The sequence below is a fragment of the Tachypleus tridentatus genome, chromosome 6, assembly GCF_004210375.1.
Source record: "Tachypleus tridentatus isolate NWPU-2018 chromosome 6, ASM421037v1, whole genome shotgun sequence".
Taxonomy (NCBI): Eukaryota; Metazoa; Arthropoda; class Merostomata; order Xiphosura; family Limulidae; genus Tachypleus; species Tachypleus tridentatus.
Window position 1 is genome coordinate 118,946,420 of NC_134830.1, and position 20,274 is coordinate 118,966,693.

The 20,274-nt window shown below is 29.7% G+C and overlaps 1 long non-coding RNA gene across 33 annotated transcripts in view; it reads right to left on the reverse strand.

Annotated features, from left to right (window-relative positions):
* Positions 1 to 19,119, reverse strand: part of LOC143253431 (uncharacterized) — a 75,748-nt gene extending 56,629 nt beyond the window's left edge. For 20 of the 33 annotated variants that reach the window (XR_013029586.1, XR_013029587.1, XR_013029627.1 and 17 more), the window contains exon 1: positions 18,891 to 19,119. This is a non-coding gene — a long non-coding RNA (uncharacterized LOC143253431). The other 13 variants (XR_013029592.1, XR_013029588.1, XR_013029595.1 and 10 more) reach the window with 4 other exon arrangements.
* Between the last annotated feature and the right edge of the window lie 1,155 nt (positions 19,120 to 20,274).

Below are 20,274 nucleotides of genomic sequence, written 5' to 3' on the forward strand. Positions count from 1 at the left end.
AGTTTCTCACTATGAATGTCCTGTAATTAAAAAATCTTTTCAATATATAATGTTACTCACTCCCAATGTTGTCTTACTAATAAAGTTTTCAATATACACTCTTCCTCAATCCCAATTTCTTATAATTAGCAAACCTTCCAGTATACACTTTTCCTTGCTCTCAATCTCATTATATTAAGAAATATTTCAATATACACTGTTCTTAATTCCCAATTTTATGCAATTAATAAAGTTACAAATACACATAGTTTTTCTTTCCCAATGTCCTATAATTAAAACACTTTCCAATATACACTGTTTCTTTCTCTCAAGGTTCTGTAAATAATAAACTTTCAATAAACACTGTTCCTCATTCAAAATGTCCTGTAACATATAAGCTTATCAGAATATACTATTAATCACTCTCAATGTCTTCTAACTAAAAACTTTTCAGTATACATTATTACTCACTCTCCCACTCCTGTAATTTATAAACGTTCCAGTACACACTCTTCTTCCCTTCTCAACGTCCCTTAAATAATATACATCTCAATATATACTGTTCCTCATACTAAATGCCCTGTACTAAATATACTTTTCCTCATACATGGTTCCTAACTCTTAATGTTCTGAAACTCAAAAACTTTTCAATATACACTATTCCTGTCTCTTCATGTCGTGTAATTATTAAAGTTTTCAACATACACTTTTCTATTTAAAAATGTCTTGAAATTAATGAGCTTTTCAATATACATTGTTAATAACTCTCAAAGTATTGTAATTTAGAAAATTTTAAAAATTGACTACTCCCCATTATCAATGTCTTGTAATTGATAAGCTTTTAATATATACACAGTTAGTCACTGTAAGTGTCCTAAAATAAATCTTTCTGTATACACTGTTCCTCACTCAAACTCCTGTAATTAATAAACCTTTCAATACACACTGTTCAAAACTCTCAGTATCCTTTAACTAATAAACTCATCAATATACACCGTTCCTCACTCTCAAACTCTTGCAATTAATAAACTTTTCAATACACACTTTTCCACACTCTCAGTATCCTTTAACTAATAAAATCATCTAAATAAACTGTTCCTCTCTCTCAATATCTTATAATTAAAACACTTCCCTATACACAATGTTCCACACTCAGTATCCTTTAACTAATAAACTCTTCAATAAACACAGTTTCTCACTATGAATGTCCTGTAATTAAAAAAATCTTTTCAATATATAATGTTACTCACTCCCAATGTTGTCTTACTAATAAAGTTTTCAATATACACTCTTCCTCAATCCCAATTTCTTATAATTAGCAAACCTTCCAGTATACACTTTTCCTTGCTCTCAATCTCATTATATTAAGAAATATTTCAATATACACTGTTCTTAATTCCCAATTTTATGCAATTAATAAAGTTACAAATACACATAGTTTTTCTTTCCCAATGTCCTATAATTAAAACACTTTCCAATATACACTGTTTCTTTCTCTCAAGGTTCTGTAAATAATAAACTTTCAATAAACACTGTTCCTCATTCAAAATGTCCTGTAACATATAAGCTTATCAGAATATACTATTAATCACTCTCAATGTCTTCTAACTAAAACTTTTCAGTATACATTATTACTCACTCTCCCACTCCTGTAATTTATAAACGTTCCAGTACACACTCTTCTTCCCTTCTCAACGCCCCTTAAATAATATACATCTCAATATATACTGTTCCTCATACTAAATGCCCTGTACTAAATATACTTTTCCTCATACATGGTTCCTAACTCTTAATGTTCTGAAACTCAAAACTTTTCAATATACACTATTCCTGTCTCTTCATGTCGTGTAATTATTAAAGTTTTCAACATACACTTTTCTATTTAAAAATGTCTTGAAATTAATGAGCTTTTCAATATACATTGTTAATAACTCTCAAAGTATTGTAATTTAGAAAATTTTAAAAATTGACTACTCCCCATTATCAATGTCTTGTAATTGATAAGCTTTTAATATATACACAGTTAGTCACTGTAAGTGTCCTAAAATAAATCTTTCTGTATACACTGTTCCTCACTCAAACTCCTGTAATTAATAAACCTTTCAATACACACTGTTCAAAACTCTCAGTATCCTTTAACTAATAAACTCATCAATATACACCGTTCCTCACTCTCAAACTCTTGCAATTAATAAACTTTTCAATACACACTTTTCCACACTCTCAGTATCCTTTAACTAATAAAATCATCTAAATAAACTGTTCCTCTCTCTCAATATCTTATAATTAAAACACTTCCCTATACACAATGTTCCACACTCAGTATCCTTTAACTAATAAACTCTTCAATAAACACAGTTTCTCACTATGAATGTCCTGTAATTAAAAAATCTTTTCAATATATAATGTTACTCACTCCCAATGTTGTCTTACTAATAAAGTTTTCAATATACACTCTTCCTCAATCCCAATTTCTTATAATTAGCAAACCTTCCAGTATACACTTTTCCTTGCTCTCAATCTCATTATATTAAGAAATATTTCAATATACACTGTTCTTAATTCCCAATTTTATGCAATTAATAAAGTTACAAATACACATAGTTTTTCTTTCCCAATGTCCTATAATTAAAACACTTTCCAATATACACTGTTTCTTTCTCTCAAGGTTCTGTAAATAATAAACTTTCAATAAACACTGTTCCTCATTCAAAATGTCCTGTAACATATAAGCTTATCAGAATATACTATTAATCACTCTCAATGTCTTCTAACTAAAACTTTTCAGTATACATTATTACTCACTCTCCCACTCCTGTAATTTATAAACGTTCCAGTACACACTCTTCTTCCCTTCTCAACGCCCCTTAAATAATATACATCTCAATATATACTGTTCCTCATACTAAATGCCCTGTACTAAATATACTTTTCCTCATACATGGTTCCTAACTCTTAATGTTCTGAAACTCAAAACTTTTCAATATACACTATTCCTGTCTCTTCATGTGGTGTAATTATTAAAGTTTTCAACATACACTTTTCTATTTAAAAATGTCTTGAAATTAATGAGCTTTTCAATATACATTGTTAATAACTCTCAAAGTATTGTAATTTAGAAAATTTTAAAAATTGACTACTCCCCATTATCAATGTCTTGTAATTGATAAGCTTTTAATATATACACAGTTAGTCACTGTAAGTGTCCTAAAATAAATCTTTCTGTATACACTGTTCCTCACTCAAACTCCTGTAATTAATAAACCTTTCAATACACACTGTTCAAAACTCTCAGTATCCTTTAACTAATAAACTCATCAATATACACCGTTCCTCACTCTCAAACTCTTGCAATTAATAAACTTTTCAATACACACTTTTCCACACTCTCAGTATCCTTTAACTAATAAAATCATCTAAATAAACTGTTCCTCTCTCTCAATATCTTATAATTAAAACACTTCCCTATACACAATGTTCCACACTCAGTATCCTTTAACTAATAAACTCTTCAATAAACACAGTTTCTCACTATGAATGTCCTGTAATTAAAAAAATCTTTTCAATATATAATGTTACTCACTCCCAATGTTGTCTTACTAATAAAGTTTTCAATATACACTCTTCCTCAATCCCAATTTCTTATAATTAGCAAACCTTCCAGTATACACTTTTCCTTGCTCTCAATCTCATTATATTAAGAAATATTTCAATATACACTGTTCTTAATTCCCAATTTTATGCAATTAATAAAGTTACAAATACACATAGTTTTTCTTTCCCAATGTCCTATAATTAAAACACTTTCCAATATACACTGTTTCTTTCTCTCAAGGTTCCGTAAATAATAAACTTTCAATAAACACTGTTCCTCATTCAAAATGTCCTGTAACATATAAGCTTATCAGAATATACTATTAATCACTCTCAATGTCTTCTAACTAAAAACTTTTCAGTATACATTATTACTCACTCTCCCACTCCTGTAATTTATAAACGTTCCAGTACACACTCTTCTTCCCTTCTCAACGTCCCTTAAATAATATACATCTCAATATATACTGTTCCTCATACTAAATGCCCTGTACTAAATATACTTTTCCTCATACATGGTTCCTAACTCTTAATGTTCTGAAACTCAAAACTTTTCAATATACACTATTCCTGTCTCTTCATGTCGTGTAATTATTAAAGTTTTCAACATACACTTTTCTATTTAAAAATGTCTTGAAATTAATGAGCTTTTCAATATACATTGTTAATAACTCTCAAAGTATTGTAATTTAGAAAATTTTAAAAATTGACTACTCCCCATTATCAATGTCTTGTAATTGATAAGCTTTTAATATATACACAGTTAGTCACTGTAAGTGTCCTAAAATAAATCTTTCTGTATACACTGTTCCTCACTCAAACTCCTGTAATTAATAAACCTTTCAATACACACTGTTCAAAACTCTCAGTATCCTTTAACTAATAAACTCATCAATATACACCGTTCCTCACTCTCAAACTCTTGCAATTAATAAACTTTTCAATACACACTTTTCCACACTCTCAGTATCCTTTAACTAATAAAATCATCTAAATAAACTGTTCCTCTCTCTCAATATCTTATAATTAAAACACTTCCCTATACACAATGTTCCACACTCAGTATCCTTTAACTAATAAACTCTTCAATAAACACAGTTTCTCACTATGAATGTCCTGTAATTAAAAAAATCTTTTCAATATATAATGTTACTCACTCCCAATGTTGTCTTACTAATAAAGTTTTCAATATACACTCTTCCTCAATCCCAATTTCTTATAATTAGCAAACCTTCCAGTATACACTTTTCCTTGCTCTCAATCTCATTATATTAAGAAATATTTCAATATACACTGTTCTTAATTCCCAATTTTATGCAATTAATAAAGTTACAAATACACATAGTTTTTCTTTCCCAATGTCCTATAATTAAAACACTTTCCAATATACACTGTTTCTTTCTCTCAAGGTTCTGTAAATAATAAACTTTCAATAAACACTGTTCCTCATTCAAAATGTCCTGTAACATATAAGCTTATCAGAATATACTATTAATCACTCTCAATGTCTTCTAACTAAAACTTTTCAGTATACATTATTACTCACTCTCCCACTCCTGTAATTTATAAACGTTCCAGTACACACTCTTCTTCCCTTCTCAACGCCCCTTAAATAATATACATCTCAATATATACTGTTCCTCATACTAAATGCCCTGTACTAAATATACTTTTCCTCATACATGGTTCCTAACTCTTAATGTTCTGAAACTCAAAACTTTTCAATATACACTATTCCTGTCTCTTCATGTCGTGTAATTATTAAAGTTTTCAACATACACTTTTCTATTTAAAAATGTCTTGAAATTAATGAGCTTTTCAATATACATTGTTAATAACTCTCAAAGTATTGTAATTTAGAAAATTTTAAAAATTGACTACTCCCCATTATCAATGTCTTGTAATTGATAAGCTTTTAATATATACACAGTTAGTCACTGTAAGTGTCCTAAAATAAATCTTTCTGTATACACTGTTCCTCACTCAAACTCCTGTAATTAATAAACCTTTCAATACACACTGTTCAAAACTCTCAGTATCCTTTAACTAATAAACTCATCAATATACACCGTTCCTCACTCTCAAACTCTTGCAATTAATAAACTTTTCAATACACACTTTTCCACACTCTCAGTATCCTTTAACTAATAAAATCATCTAAATAAACTGTTCCTCTCTCTCAATATCTTATAATTAAAACACTTCCCTATACACAATGTTCCACACTCAGTATCCTTTAACTAATAAACTCTTCAATAAACACAGTTTCTCACTATGAATGTCCTGTAATTAAAAAAATCTTTTCAATATATAATGTTACTCACTCCCAATGTTGTCTTACTAATAAAGTTTTCAATATACACTCTTCCTCAATCCCAATTTCTTATAATTAGCAAACCTTCCAGTATACACTTTTCCTTGCTCTCAATCTCATTATATTAAGAAATATTTCAATATACACTGTTCTTAATTCCCAATTTTATGCAATTAATAAAGTTACAAATACACATAGTTTTTCTTTCCCAATGTCCTATAATTAAAACACTTTCCAATATACACTGTTTCTTTCTCTCAAGGTTCTGTAAATAATAAACTTTCAATAAACACTGTTCCTCATTCAAAATGTCCTGTAACATATAAGCTTATCAGAATATACTATTAATCACTCTCAATGTCTTCTAACTAAAACTTTTCAGTATACATTATTACTCACTCTCCCACTCCTGTAATTTATAAACGTTCCAGTACACACTCTTCTTCCCTTCTCAACGCCCCTTAAATAATATACATCTCAATATATACTGTTCCTCATACTAAATGCCCTGTACTAAATATACTTTTCCTCATACATGGTTCCTAACTCTTAATGTTCTGAAACTCAAAACTTTTCAATATACACTATTCCTGTCTCTTCATGTCGTGTAATTATTAAAGTTTTCAACATACACTTTTCTATTTAAAAATGTCTTGAAATTAATGAGCTTTTCAATATACATTGTTAATAACTCTCAAAGTATTGTAATTTAGAAAATTTTAAAAATTGACTACTCCCCATTATCAATGTCTTGTAATTGATAAGCTTTTAATATATACACAGTTAGTCACTGTAAGTGTCCTAAAATAAATCTTTCTGTATACACTGTTCCTCACTCAAACTCCTGTAATTAATAAACCTTTCAATACACACTGTTCAAAACTCTCAGTATCCTTTAACTAATAAACTCATCAATATACACCGTTCCTCACTCTCAAACTCTTGCAATTAATAAACTTTTCAATACACACTTTTCCACACTCTCAGTATCCTTTAACTAATAAAATCATCTAAATAAACTGTTCCTCTCTCTCAATATCTTATAATTAAAACACTTCCCTATACACAATGTTCCACACTCAGTATCCTTTAACTAATAAACTCTTCAATAAACACAGTTTCTCACTATGAATGTCCTGTAATTAAAAAAATCTTTTCAATATATAATGTTACTCACTCCCAATGTTGTCTTACTAATAAAGTTTTCAATATACACTCTTCCTCAATCCCAATTTCTTATAATTAGCAAACCTTCCAGTATACACTTTTCCTTGCTCTCAATCTCATTATATTAAGAAATATTTCAATATACACTGTTCTTAATTCCCAATTTTACGCAATTAATAAAGTTACAAATACACATAGTTTTTCTTTCCCAATGTCCTATAATTAAAACACTTTCCAATATACACTGTTTCTTTGTCTCAAGGTTCCGTAAATAATAAACTTTCAATAAACACTGTTCCTCATTCAAAATGTCCTGTAACATATAAGCTTATCAGAATATACTATTAATCACTCTCAATGTCTTCTAACTAAAAATTTTCAGTATACATTATTACTCACTCTCCCACTCCTGTAATTTATAAACGTTCCAGTACACACTCTTCTTCCCTTCTCAACGCCCCTTAAATAATATACATCTCAATATATACTGTTCCTCATACTAAATGCCCTGTACTAAATATACTTTTCCTCATACATGGTTCCTAACTCTTAATGTTCTGAAACTCAAAACTTTTCAATATACACTATTCCTGTCTCTTCATGTCGTGTAATTATTAAAGTTTTCAACATACACTTTTCTATTTAAAAATGTCTTGAAATTAATGAGCTTTTCAATATACATTGTTAATAACTCTCAAAGTATTGTAATTTAGAAAATTTTAAAAATTGACTACTCCCCATTATCAATGTCTTGTAATTGATAAGCTTTTAATATATACACAGTTAGTCACTGTAAGTGTCCTAAAATAAATCTTTCTGTATACACTGTTCCTCACTCAAACTCCTGTAATTAATAAACCTTTCAATACACACTGTTCAAAACTCTCAGTATCCTTTAACTAATAAACTCATCAATATACACCGTTCCTCACTCTCAAACTCTTGCAATTAATAAACTTTTCAATACACACTTTTCCACACTCTCAGTATCCTTTAACTAATAAAATCATCTAAATAAACTGTTCCTCTCTCTCAATATCTTATAATTAAAACACTTCCCTATACACAATGTTCCACACTCAGTATCCTTTAACTAATAAACTCTTCAATAAACACAGTTTCTCACTATGAATGTCCTGTAATTAAAAAAATCTTTTCAATATATAATGTTACTCACTCCCAATGTTGTCTTACTAATAAAGTTTTCAATATACACTCTTCCTCAATCCCAATTTCTTATAATTAGCAAACCTTCCAGTATACACTTTTCCTTGCTCTCAATCTCATTATATTAAGAAATATTTCAATATACACTGTTCTTAATTCCCAATTTTATGCAATTAATAAAGTTACAAATACACATAGTTTTTCTTTCCCAATGTCCTATAACTAAAACACTTTCCAATATACACTGTTTCTTTGTCTCAAGGTTCCGTAAATAATAAACTTTCAATAAACACTGTTCCTCATTCAAAATGTCCTGTAACATATAAGCTTATCAGAATATACTATTAATCACTCTCAATGTCTTCTAACTAAAACTTTTCAGTATACATTATTACTCACTCTCCCACTCCTGTAATTTATAAACGCTCCAGTACACACTCTTCTTCCCTTCTCAACGCCCCTTAAATAATATACATCTCAATATATACTGTTCCTCATACTAAATGCCCTGTACTAAATATACTTTTCCTCATACATGGTTCCTAACTCTTAATGTTCTGAAACTCAAAACTTTTCAATATACACTATTCCTGTCTCTTCATGTCGTGTAATTATTAAAGTTTTCAACATACACTTTTCTATTTAAAAATGTCTTGAAATTAATGAGCTTTTCAATATACATTGTTAATAACTCTCAAAGTATTGTAATTTAGAAAATTTTAAAAATTGACTACTCCCCATTATCAATGTCTTGTAATTGATAAGCTTTTAATATATACACAGTTAGTCACTGTAAGTGTCCTAAAATAAATCTTTCTGTATACACTGTTCCTCACTCAAACTCCTGTAATTAATAAACCTTTCAATACACACTGTTCAAAACTCTCAGTATCCTTTAACTAATAAACTCATCAATATACACCGTTCCTCACTCTCAAACTCTTGCAATTAATAAACTTTTCAATACACACTTTTCCACACTCTCAGTATCCTTTAACTAATAAAATCATCTAAATAAACTGTTCCTCTCTCTCAATATCTTATAATTAAAACACTTCCCTATACACAATGTTCCACACTCAGTATCCTTTAACTAATAAACTCTTCAATAAACACAGTTTCTCACTATGAATGTCCTGTAATTAAAAAAATCTTTTCAATATATAATGTTACTCACTCCCAATGTTGTCTTACTAATAAAGTTTTCAATATACACTCTTCCTCAATCCCAATTTCTTATAATTAGCAAACCTTCCAGTATACACTTTTCCTTGCTCTCAATCTCATTATATTAAGAAATATTTCAATATACACTGTTCTTAATTCCCAATTTTATGCAATTAATAAAGTTACAAATACACATAGTTTTTCTTTCCCAATGTCCTATAATTAAAACACTTTCCAATATACACTGTTTCTTTCTCTCAAGGTTCTGTAAATAATAAACTTTCAATAAACACTGTTCCTCATTCAAAATGTCCTGTAACATATAAGCTTATCAGAATATACTATTAATCACTCTCAATGTCTTCTAACTAAAACTTTTCAGTATACATTATTACTCACTCTCCCACTCCTGTAATTTATAAACGTTCCAGTACACACTCTTCTTCCCTTCTCAACGCCCCTTAAATAATATACATCTCAATATATACTGTTCCTCATACTAAATGCCCTGTACTAAATATACTTTTCCTCATACATGGTTCCTAACTCTTAATGTTCTGAAACTCAAAACTTTTCAATATACACTATTCCTGTCTCTTCATGTCGTGTAATTATTAAAGTTTTCAACATACACTTTTCTATTTAAAAATGTCTTGAAATTAATGAGCTTTTCAATATACATTGTTAATAACTCTCAAAGTATTGTAATTTAGAAAATTTTAAAAATTGACTACTCCCCATTATCAATGTCTTGTAATTGATAAGCTTTTAATATATACACAGTTAGTCACTGTAAGTGTCCTAAAATAAATCTTTCTGTATACACTGTTCCTCACTCAAACTCCTGTAATTAATAAACCTTTCAATACACACTGTTCAAAACTCTCAGTATCCTTTAACTAATAAACTCATCAATATACACCGTTCCTCACTCTCAAACTCTTGCAATTAATAAACTTCTCAATACACACTGTTCCACACTCTCAGTATCCTTTAACTAATAAACTCATCAATATAAACTGTTCCTCACTATCAATGTCCTGTAATTAATAAACTTTTCAATACACACTTTTCCACATAATAAACCTTTCAATACACACTGTTCAAAACTCTCAGTATCCTTTAACTAATAAACTCATCAATATACACTGTTCCTCACTCAAACTCTTGTAATTAATAAACTTTTCAATACACACTGTTCCACTCTCTCAGTATCCTTTAACTAATAAACTCACCAATATACTCCGTTCCTCACTATCAATGTCCTGTAATTAATAAACTTTTCAATACACACTTTTCCACACTCTCAGTATCCTTTAACTAATAAAATCATCTAAATAAACTGTTCCTCACTCTCAATATCTTATAATTAAAACACTTCCCTATACACAATGTTCCACACTCTCAGTATCCTTTAACTAATAAACTCTTCAATATACACAGTTTCTCACTATGAATGTCCTGTAATTAAAAAAATCTTTTCAATATATAATGTTACTCACTCCCAATGTTGTCTTACTAATAAAGTTTTCAATATACACTCTTCCTCAATCCCAATTTCTTATAATTAGCAAACCTTCCAGTATACACTTTTCCTTGCTCTCAATCTCATTATATTAAGAAATATTTCAATATACACTGTTCTTAATTCCCAATTTTATGCAATTAATAAAGTTACAAATACACATAGTTTTTCTTTCCCAATGTCCTATAATTAAAACACTTTCCAATATACACTGTTTCTTTCTCTCAAGGTTCTGTAAATAATAAACTTTCAATAAACACTGTTCCTCATTCAAAATGTCCTGTAACATATAAGCTTATCAGAATATACTATTAATCACTCTCAATGTCTTCTAACTAAAACTTTTCAGTATACATTATTACTCACTCTCCCACTCCTGTAATTTATAAACGTTCCAGTACACACTCTTCTTCCCTTCTCAACGTCCCTTAAATAATATACATCTCAATATATACTGTTCCTCATACTAAATGCCCTGTACTAAATATACTTTTCCTCATACATGGTTCCTAACTCTTAATGTTCTGAAACTCAAAACTTTTCAATATACACTATTCCTGTCTCTTCATGTCGTGTAATTATTAAAGTTTTCAACATACACTTTTCTATTTAAAAATGTCTTGAAATTAATGAGCTTTTCAATATACATTGTTAATAACTCTCAAAGTATTGTAATTTAGAAAATTTTAAAAATTGACTACTCCCCATTATCAATGTCTTGTAATTGATAAGCTTTTAATATATACACAGTTAGTCACTGTAAGTGTCCTAAAATAAATCTTTCTGTATACACTGTTCCTCACTCAAACTCCTGTAATTAATAAACCTTTCAATACACACTGTTCAAAACTCTCAGTATCCTTTAACTAATAAACTCATCAATATACACCGTTCCTCACTCTCAAACTCTTGCAATTAATAAACTTTTCAATACACACTTTTCCACACTCTCAGTATCCTTTAACTAATAAAATCATCTAAATAAACTGTTTCTCTCTCTCTCAATATCTTATAATTAAAACACTTCTCCTATACACAATGTTCCACACTCAGTATCCTTTAACTAATAAACTCTTCAATAAACACAGTTTCTCACTATCAATGTCCTGTAATTAAAAAAATCTTTTCAATATATAATGTTACTCACTCCCAATGTTGTCTTACTAATAAAGTTTTCAATATACACTCTTCCTCAATCCCAATTTCTTATAATTAGCAAACCTTCCAGTATACACTTTTCCTTGCTCTCAATCTCATTATATTAAGAAATATTTCAATATACACTGTTCTTAATTCCCAATTTTACGCAATTAATAAAGTTACAAATACACATAGTTTTTCTTTCCCAATGTCCTATAATTAAAACACTTTCCAATATACACTGTTTCTTTCTCTCAAGGTTCTGTAAATAATAAACTTTCAATAAACACTGTTCCTCATTCAAAATGTCCTGTAACATATAAGCTTATCAGAATATACTATTAATCACTCTCAATGTCTTCTAACTAAAACTTTTCAGTATACATTATTACTCACTCTCCCACTCCTGTAATTTATAAACGTTCCAGTACACACTCTTCTTCCCTTCTCAACGCCCCTTAAATAATATACATCTCAATATATACTGTTCCTCATACTAAATGCCCTGTACTAAATATACTTTTCCTCATACATGGTTCCTAACTCTTAATGTTCTGAAATTCAAAAACTTTTCAATATACACTGTTCCTGTCTGTTCATGTTGTGTAATTATTAAAGTTTTCAACATACACTTTTCCTATTTAAAAATGTCTTGAAATTAATGAGCTTTTCAATATATATTGTTAATAACTCTCAAAGTATTGTAATTTAGAAAATTTTAAAAATTCACTACTCCCCATTATCAATGTCTTGTAATTGATAAGCTTTTAATATATACACAGTTAGTCACTGTAAGTGTCCTAAAATAAATCTTTCTGTATACACTGTTCCTCACTCAAACTCCTGTAATTAATAAACCTTTCAATACACACTGTTCAAAACTCTCAGTATCCTTTAACTAATAAACTCATCAATATACACCAAACTCCTCACTCTCAAACTCTTGCAATTAATAAACTTTTCAATACACACTTTTCAATACACACTTTTCCACACTCTCAGTATCCTTTAACTAATAAAATCATCTATATAAACTGTTCCTCACTCAAACTCCTGTAATTAATAAACCTTTCAATACACACTGTTCAAAACTCTCATTATCCTTTAACTAATCATCTGATCAATATACACCGTTCCTCACTCTCAAACTCTTGTAATTGATAAACTTCCCTATAAACAATTTTCCACACTCTCAGTATCCTTTAACTAATAAACTCTTCAATATACACTGTTCCTCACTCAAACTCCTGTAATTAATAAACCTTTCAATACACACTGTTCAAAACTCTCAGTATCCTTTAACTAATAAACTCATCAATATACACCGTTCCTCACTCTCAAACTCTTGCAATTAATAAACTCAATACACACTGTTCCACTCTCTCAGTATCCTTTAACTAATAAACTCACCAATATACTCCGTTCCTCACTATCAATGTCCTGTAATTAATAAACTTTTCAATACACACTTTTCCACACTCTCAGTATCCTTTAACTAATAAAATCATCTAAATAAACTGTTCCTCACTCTCAATATCTTATAATTAAAACACTTCCCTATACACAATGTTCCACACTCTCAGTATCCTTTAACTAATAAACTCTTCAATAAACACAGTTTCTCACTATGAATGTCCTGTAATTAAAAAAATCTTTTCAATATATAATGTTACTCACTCCCAATGTTGTCTTACTAATAAAGTTTTCAATATACACTCTTCCTCAATCCCAATTTCTTATAATTAGCAAACCTTCCAGTATACACTTTTCCTTGCTCTCAATCTCATTATATTAAGAAATATTTCAATATACACTGTTCTTAATTCCCAATTTTATGCAATTAATAAAGTTACAAATACACATAGTTTTTCTTTCCCAATGTCCTATAATTAAAACACTTTCCAATATACACTGTTTCTTTCTCTCAAGGTTCTGTAAATAATAAACTTTCAATAAACACTGTTCCTCATTCAAAATGTCCTGTAACATATAAGCTTATCAGAATATACTATTAATCACTCTCAATGTCTTCTAACTAAAAACTTTTCAGTATACATTATTACTCACTCTCCCACTCCTGTAATTTATAAACGTTCCAGTACACACTCTTCTTCCCTTCTCAACGTCCCTTAAATAATATACATCTCAATATATACTGTTCCTCATACTAAATGCCCTGTACTAAATATACTTTTCCTCATACATGGTTCCTAACTCTTAATGTTCTGAAACTCAAAACTTTTCAATATACACTATTCCTGTCTCTTCATGTCGTGTAATTATTAAAGTTTTCAACATACACTTTTCTATTTAAAAATGTCTTGAAATTAATGAGCTTTTCAATATACATTGTTAATAACTCTCAAAGTATTGTAATTTAGAAAATTTTAAAAATTGACTACTCCCCATTATCAATGTCTTGTAATTGATAAGCTTTTAATATATACACAGTTAGTCACTGTAAGTGTCCTAAAATAAATCTTTCTGTATACACTGTTCCTCACTCAAACTCCTGTAATTAATAAACCTTTCAATACACACTGTTCAAAACTCTCAGTATCCTTTAACTAATAAACTCATCAATATACACCGTTCCTCACTCTCAAACTCTTGCAATTAATAAACTTTTCAATACACACTTTTCCACACTCTCAGTATCCTTTAACTAATAAAATCATCTAAATAAACTGTTCCTCTCTCTCAATATCTTATAATTAATAAACTTTTCAATACACAATGTTCCACTCTCAGTATCCTTTAACTAATAAACTCTTCAATATACACTGTTCCTCACTCTCAAACTCTTGCAATTAATAAACTTCTCAATACACACTGTTCCACTCTCTCAGTATCCTTTAACTAATCAAATCATGTATACACTGTTCTCACTATCAATGTCCTGTAATTAAAAAATCTTTTCAATATATAATGTTACTCACTCCCAATGTTGTCTTACTAATAAAGTTTTCAATATACACTCTTCCTCAATCCCAATTTCTTATAATTAGTAAACCTTCCAGTATACACTTTTCCTTGCTCTCAATCTCATTATATTAAGAAATATTTCAATATACACTGTTCTTAATTCCCAATTTTATGCAATTAATAAAGTTACAAATACACATAGTTTTTCTTTCCCAATGTCCTATAATTAAAACACTTTCCAATATACACTGTTTCTTTCTCTCAAGGTTCCGTAAATAATAAACTTTCAATAAACACTGTTCCTCATTCAAAATGTCCTGTAACATATAAGCTTATCAGAATATACTATTAATCACTCTCAATGTCTTCTAACTAAAAACTTTTCAGTATACATTATTACTCACTCTCCCACTCCTGTAATTTATAAACGTTCCAGTACACACTCTTCTTCCCTTCTCAACGTCCCTTAAATAATATACATCTCAATATATACTGTTCCTCATACTAAATGCCCTGTACTAAATATACTTTTCCTCATACATGGTTCCTAACTCTTAATGTTCTGAAACTCAAAACTTTTCAATATACACTGTTCCTGTCTCTTCATGTCGTGTAATTATTAAAGTTTTCAACATACACTTTTCCTATTTAAAAATGTCTTGAAATTAATGAGCTTTTCAATATACATTGTTAATAACTCTCAAAGTATTGTAATTTAGAAAATTTTAAAAATTCACTACTCCCCATTATCAATGTCTTGTAATTGATAAGCTTTTAATATATACACAGTTAGTCACTGTAAGTGTCCTAAAATAAATCTTTCTGTATACACTGTTCCTCACTCAAACTCCTGTAATTAATAAACCTTTCAATACACACTGTTCAAAACTCTCAGTATCCTTTAACTAATAAACTCATCAATATACACCGTTCCTCACTCTCAAACTCTTGCAATTAATAAACTTCTCAATACACACTGTTCCACTCTCTCAGTATCCTTTAACTAATAAACTCATCAATATACACCATTCCTCACACTCAAACTCTTGCAATTAATAAACTTCTCAATACAAACTGTTCCACTCTCTCAGTATCCTTTAACTAATAAAACTCATAAATATACACTGTTCCTCACTCTCAAACTCTTATAATTAATAAACTTCTTCAATACACACTGTTCCACTCTCTCAGTGTCCTTTAACTTATCAAATCATCTATATAAACTGTTCCTCACTCTCAATATCTTATAATTAAAAAACTTTTCAATATATAATGTTACTCACTCTCAATGTTGTCTTACTAATAAAGTTTTCAATATACACTCTTCCTCAATCCCAATTTCTTATAATTAGTAAACCTTCCAGTATACACTTTTCCTTGCTCTCAATCTCATTATATTAAGAAATATTTCAATATACACTGTTCTTAATTCCCAATTTTAGGCAATTAATAAAGTTACAAATACACATAGTTTTTCTTTCCCAATGTCCTATAATTAAAACACTTTCCAATATACACTGTTTCTTTCTCTCAAGGTTCCGTAAATAATAAACTTTCAATAAACACTGTTCCTCATTCAAAATGTCCTGTAACATATAAGCTTATCAGAATATACTATTAATCACTCTCAATGTCTTCTAACTAAAAACTTTTCAGTATACATTATTACTCACTCTCCCACTCCTGTAATTTATAAACGTTCCAGTACACACTCTTCTTCCCTTCTCAACGTCCCTTAAATAATATACATCTCAATATATACTGTTCCTCATGCATTGTTCCTAACTCTTAATGTTCTGAAACTAATAAACTTTTCAATACCCACAGTTCGTTATTCCTAGTGTACTGTTATTAATGAACTTTTCAATATACACCAGTGTCCTGTAATTAATAAACTTTTCAATATTTATTAATGTCCTGTAATTAATGAACTTTTGAGTATACATTGTTTCTCACCCCCAATGTCCCGTAATTAATAAATGTTTCATTCTGAGAAAAAAAAGAACGTCCCACGTTGAACAGCAGCTGGTTTGTCTATCCCCAGTAGTACAGAGGTAGAAGTAGGTATAATGTTCTCCCAGTAAAACTAAACAGGAACCCCGACCTCTTCCTCCAAATAGTATATTATCCTCTTAACATACGAATTTATTTTGAATTTCACGCAATATTACACGAGGGCTACCTGCTCTAGCCGTCCCTAACCTAGCACTGTAAGACTAGAAGAAAAGCAGCTAGTCATCACCACCCACCAACAACTCTTGGGTAACTCTTTTACCAACGAATAGTGGGATTTACCGTCACGTTATAACGCCATCACAGCTGAAAGGTTGAGCATATTTGGTGTGACAGGGATTCGAACCCACGATCCTCAGATTACGAGTTGTGTGTCCTAACCACCTGGCCATGCCAAGCCCTTAACATATGAAATATAACTTTTATACCAGTACATTGGGCCCGGCATGACCAAGCGTGTTGAGGCGTGCGACTTGTAATCTGTAGGTTACAGGTTTGAATCCCCGTCGCACCAAACATGCTTGCCCTTTCAGCCATAAGGGTGTTATAGTGTGATGGTCAATCCCACTATTCATTGGTAAAAGAGTAGCCCTAAAGTTGGCAGTGGGTGGTGATGACTAGCTGCCTTCCCTCTAGTCTCACACTGCTAAATTAGAGATGGCTAGCACAGATAGCCCTCGAGCAACTTTGTGCGAAATTCAAAACAAACAAACCAACCAGTACTTTGAACATATTATACTATTTATAATACAGTTGTGTTCTATTATTTTAATTTGAAAACATGATTACATAAATAGTGTATAAATCATGATAAATTATATTAATATAAACTTCCATATCTAATTAAAATGTTTACTCACAAAATAAATAAAATGTTTCTAATTATGATAAAGACTATGCTTCCTGATATACAAATACTTAAATAATTGCGTTCTGTAGCGTGATAAATTATTCAGTTTTTATTTGCATACATTTGTTGCTTATTGTACTTGGTAGCCTGGAAATAACGTAATTTAATAAAATAAAGAAACTACATTTATTTAAAATTCCTTTATAATTAAAACTGAAAAGCAAGAAATGTCATTATTATTAGCAACTGTCATCAAAATGAATCTTTCTCTCCATTATTATCACACAAACTACGTCCTTCTACTAAATGTAGTATTTGCTCAAATTAAATTAGGACAAGCAAATAAATAAAAAGTATTCACCATAACGACTGTTTTACTTTTAACTTTAAACCACGTTTTTCAACAAAACTTTAAACTTCAAATAAGTTAAACAAAGAAAAGTCCAACTGCATTATTGTCAACGAGAATTTGAAATTAACTTTATGTTTAGGCCTAAGCAAAGTAAAACGATTGTAGTTTCTTGTTTAAAGGTTTAACACTTACTGAATTTTTAGATATTAATTACTAAAAACTAAATATGTAACCTGCACATTCTAAACTGTTACACCTTGAACACAATTTTAGCCAAAGCGAACAAACATTGAAAGTTTAAAACGCCAAACAGTTTTCTGTTCCAAATTAGGCCTACTTCAACTAGCCATAAAATATGGCATGAGAAAAGGTAGATTAAATACTAAATTTGACATATTTCAAATTGAAAACTCATAGTACCAAATATCACGAAGCTTATTCAATCTATGTGTAATCAATTTTAAAAAGCATAAAGGAGTAAAACTAAATAACCCCAAAGTTCAAGTTACACTCTGGGAAATTATGAAGTGGTAATTAGTTTTCAAAGTATCCACCTGCAGGAATAGAACACACATAACGGTAAAAACAAGTGCACTCGAATTCAGCTCTATTCATCAATCTAACAATCTACTTCGCGCTCTAGAGGAACATTCTCAAAAAGTAAAATTTTGCAAAAATAATACATTAATTTTGTTACCAGAAAGGCAGACAAGAATGTTAAGAGTTCTCACTATTCTTAATGAACTGTCTTTAACCCTTAAACAGCAGGAATATTGAAATTAGCAGCAACAATTTATGAAGGCCACCATTTAACCGTTAAGTAACTTGAGGAAATGACGAAATTTGAATAAACGAACGACAACTGTCTGTATAGTCTTCTAAGAATTTCGAAACGTCATCCGCTTACGTGTGTTTTTACGACAGGCAGTTGCCGTCGATTCAACTAAATTTCATCGCGAGTGCTCTCGCTAAATAATATATCAATGAAACTTACCAGAGTTGAAAAACTGGCAAGCATAGACATGAAACTCTCCTAAAATTCTAAGCAAATCTTATTTAAAGCCTTTGAAACTTCTGTGATAAACTTTTGAAAACCTAGGTAAAAATATATTTATATATATGAAACAAAATCTGGTCTACTACGACCCAACACCAATTTAAATATAGCAACAAGCTCTCCAGTTTCTAACACAAGAAAATGGTGATTTATGCCTATTAGATCAATTCGATAAAGGGCTATAGAGATCATGAGCGATACTACCTGAACCAAATAGTTTCTATGGAAAGTATAGTTAAAGTTAAAAAAATTGCTCGAGTTATGCTATGTTCCAAAGCTGAAATTTTTTTTGAAGCAAAAAATTTTATTAACTTTTAATCTAAAATAAGTAAAAAAACCATTTAACACAATTCAGAAATACATTGCATAAGCAGAGGTGCAGATGCCCTGCATCATTAAAGTTGTTCACTGTAAATATTTGTGAGGAGGGACTTCTTAAATAATTATTATGCAAAAAAAAAATTAAAACAACCTCTGAGAATGATAAGAAAACTTATCGTCTGTGTTTACATTGTAGCCTTATGCCAGTTAAATAATGAAATACAGCATGTTACTGGGATTTCTGAAACATGACTGAATTAAATTTATGTAAGATTTATATGAGAAATTAGTCTATTACATTTTCTCTTCTTCAAAGTTGCTACAAAGAAAAAGCTATTTCTGTGTAATTCATTCTCGATTTTAGGGTTAGAAAGAAAATCTTAGAAACAAAAGCATCGTCTGGTAATTATATGGAGTTTGTTTGTTTGTTTTTAATTAACGTTTTAATTCTGTTAAGTGAATAGAATTGAAGCTAATTTTATCTCTCTCTTTACGTCACGAAATGTTGTAAGCAGCTTATTGAAATAGTTAGTGAAACTTGGTGGAGGAAGTTGGTAAAGCTTCTAAAGATAAAATTCAGTAGATAAGTAATCAAACAAACGGTTTAATCTTAGCAATGACACGAGCATTAAGCATGTTCTAACATTTCCCTCAGGTTTATTTTAACCTACGAAAGTTGTGTGCGTCATTCATATACACCATT